Source organism: Pteropus alecto, unplaced genomic scaffold (assembly GCF_000325575.1).
Source record: "Pteropus alecto unplaced genomic scaffold, ASM32557v1 scaffold5, whole genome shotgun sequence".
NCBI lineage: Eukaryota > Metazoa > Chordata > Mammalia > Chiroptera > Pteropodidae > Pteropus > Pteropus alecto.
Window position 1 is genome coordinate 28851367 of NW_006441953.1, and position 3513 is coordinate 28854879.

Here is a 3513-nt window from a genome sequence, read left to right on the forward strand (position 1 = left end):
GGTGACTGACAGCCTAGCATTTGCCTGAAGAGCTAATGAATTCTACCACTTACTAGAACAAGATAGTTATGTTCTCGAACAGGCAGCTTTCAGACGCAGATTCAGCACTTTCTGACGTGCTCAGGACAACAGCCTGGGCTCTGAAGGCAGATCTGAGCTTGAATCCTGGCTGCACCCCTAGCTTTTGAACTTGAGCGAGTAGATCTGACCCCAGGGAGAGCATGCAAGCCAGCACCTGTCTCAAAGTGCTGCCAAGCCGAGGGCAGAGGAGTCCGCTGCTCTAGGAAGAGTCCCTCCAGGAGGCTGAGATGAAGACAGGACCCATCGCCTGTCCTCAGGCCACCACGTCACCCACTGTGCCGAGTTCTCAGGCAGCAGGGAGAGGCGGAAGCACTGTGTTCATTCTATAGCTTATGGGGGGTTTGATGTTAAATTTTTTAAATTTATTGAGGTAACATTGGTTAATACATCAAGTCCAGTTTTCTTCCATTACCACGTACTCGACCCATTTTACCCAACTGACACGCCCCTCACCCCCTTCCCCTCTGACCATCATCGTCTGTATGAGTTTTGTTCATTTGTTCATAATACTCCTGAGAGTATCATGCTAAGTGGAATAAGTCAGATGGAAAGGGACAAGAACTGTCATTGACTGCAGTTCTTTGTGCAAAATCGAGGGGCAGGGGGCCAGTGTGACGGGCCCAGACTCTTGCTGCCCTGCGGGAGTGCAGCAGCACAGGACACAGGCTCAGATCCAAGTCTCTGAAACCAGATTCCCTCACCTGGACCTTAGATCAGGTAATGCAGGTGTAGCCGCCTACGAAGTGATGGTTTAAATGAGCCAGTAGATAAACCTACTGGAGATAACCTTAAGTAGAAAATTTACGCACGAGGCTCCTCAGCTCACAGGGATCTGAAGTCTCAGCACTGGTTACAGGTGTTAAGATGGTCACCTGTTTGCAAAGCACAGCACCCCGCGGGACCCTGTTAAATACCACGTGTTTTCAATTGAGCAGCCCGAGGAACCCGGCAAGTACGCACTCAGGATTGGAGAGAATTCACTTGTTCTTGCCTTGGAAGAATTTTTACACCAGAGGTTAACACCTGTGTAGGTTTATGTGGGCAGGATTTTGCATTTCTTTGACTAAGGCATGGAGGACAAAAGCAGAAGGCGTGTACCCCAGTGACGGCCCAAGCCCCGCAGCAGTTCTGGCAGCGAAGCCCAAAGCCCCACCCCAGATCTCCAGGATCACCAAGTGGGTACCTTGTAGCTAAGGTCACCCCATGTGACTTCACCACCCCTCTCCACCGCCAGGTGGACTAAAGATGGGCCCTTGATCCAACCTGGGACAGGTTCTCTGAGAACTTGGAGGTGAGGGGCTGCTCATGGTGCAAACTGAAGGTGATGGCATAAGGCCGGCTTATGATAGAGATGGAGGTGGTCCTTGAGTGAGGGTTACCTGGGCTTGTTCACAAGCTACAGGGAAGCACCCAGGACAGAGACTAAGATTCCTAGAGGGGACACTTCCCCCACTGTACAGTCCCTTCTGGGACCTGGCCTAGTCCGACTGGGAGCTCCTGGAGACGCAGTGCCACCTTGCTCACTGTTCCTGGCACAGGGCCCTTTGCAGGGGCCACACACGCCTGAACAAGGAGACCCCTTTCCTCCGAGCCTGGACATGAGAGCTGCGAATAGGTTTGTGGGCCTTGAAGAGTTGAGAACTCCCAGCCAATCCCGTCTCTCCGCTCCTCCCTGAAGCTTAAGCAGGAGCCTCATGTATCCCAGATACCCCCGTTCAGAGAGGAGACAAGGGCCGAGGCTAAGCACGCTCAGGAGGAAGCGGATTCCCATAGAGCCACACGTCCCCAGTCCTCTTCACTACAAAGCACTGGGCAGAACTGACCTGATACCACTTCTCTCCAGTGATGGGAAATGGTGAGGCCTCGTACACAGACCGAAAGCCGATCTAAGCGTTTCATCCAAGTTACTCAAGTAGCAGCAACCAGTTTATCCTAAGTCAGCCTATGAGTTTTCCTCGAAGAGGATTTGTCTGAGCTACCCCAAGTAGTGTTTTTAAGAGATGCTACCTTATGCTTTAGATTTCAAAGCAAATTCACGTGATGCCTCCCTTGCTTATTGCCTCTCGGACGCAAATCAGCAGCTTCATGCAGCTCACTTGGGCCCTTCGTTAAGTGTTGGGAAAACACGTGGCCCCTGCTCCCACTATGCTTACCAAGGGGACGGGGAGGCAGGTCTGTTAATCCAGCAGGCACAGGGGTGACTAACAAGTACTACTTGAGTGAAAAGTTTGAGACTTCACTTGAAGGTACTGGCCTTAAACATTCAGTTGATTACAGAAACGAGGTGCTCCAAAGTTGCTGAGCTAGCGCAGTGACTCACTGGGGTACACGCCTTTCCAGAAGGCATACTGTTAGAAGTTGACAAGCGTGTGGGAGGAGAGCAGGAAAACCCAACGGAAAGTGCTAGAACCACAGATAGGCACAGCTGGCCCCACTCAGGCGTCACTGAGCCCTCACAGCTGAGACAGCCAAATGAAATAGCTCCACAGAAAGGAAGCACAGGAGAAACGCCCCCGCTGCCCCTCCCCCTTTAAACCCCCGCAGCTGCCTAAATCATGCTGTGTATAGACATACTTATGGTTTTAATGCACACAGCAACCCACCCACCCCCGACCCCAGGCTTAATCCCCCAAGACCAACATAACTTCAAGCTGAAAGCAAGCACAGACCAGAGCAACCTGCCAGGCGCTTGGGGACATTTCACCCGTTTGCTTTAGTCTCGTTTCGAGCAGCACGAAGTCCGACAAAGACTACGCACATGCATGAGTGTTACCAGCTTGCAAGTTTGAGGTTAGTGCCTTAGTTTTCCCTCCTTCACATACACGCTCTGCGGGTGAACTTGTCACACCTGCTCTTAGCCCGTGTCATTAAGGTCTGATAATCAAATCCTGGTTTCTCAGGAGTTTCACCATTTTGTGCAAATATAACATTTCTAGGGTCCTTCAGTTTACAAAGCAACCTTCACTTGCCAGTGCTTGAGAGTTAGCATTTGGGGTGTTGGGTTATCCATCTGAACGTCTACCACGTGCCAGGGATATACTAAGTCAGGAGAAGAAATTATCATAGCTGCAAAGCTGCAGTTTAAACAAGGTAGTCCGGATGGGTGACGGAAAGTTAACACTTCAACATTTAAGTACTTTTGACCAATTCCAGGTAGAAAAAGTCAGAGGTCCCGGGGCTGGGAGGTCAGCTTGCAGAATGGGAGGGTACACCCCAGGTCAGAGGAGTGTAGATGGAGTCTCAGGTGTCCCTAAGACCTACGACGCAGGGCCCAGGAGGCCATTTCAGGGACGTTAGCTTTTAGAAAGTTGGAGTTCCTAGCCGAGACATAGATTTGATTTTCAATCTAAAAAACTCAGGCTGCAATCTGATGAAGAGATAGAGGAGAGGAGGAGCACAAGTCCATAGGGCACTTGTGGTAACCCAGGTGAG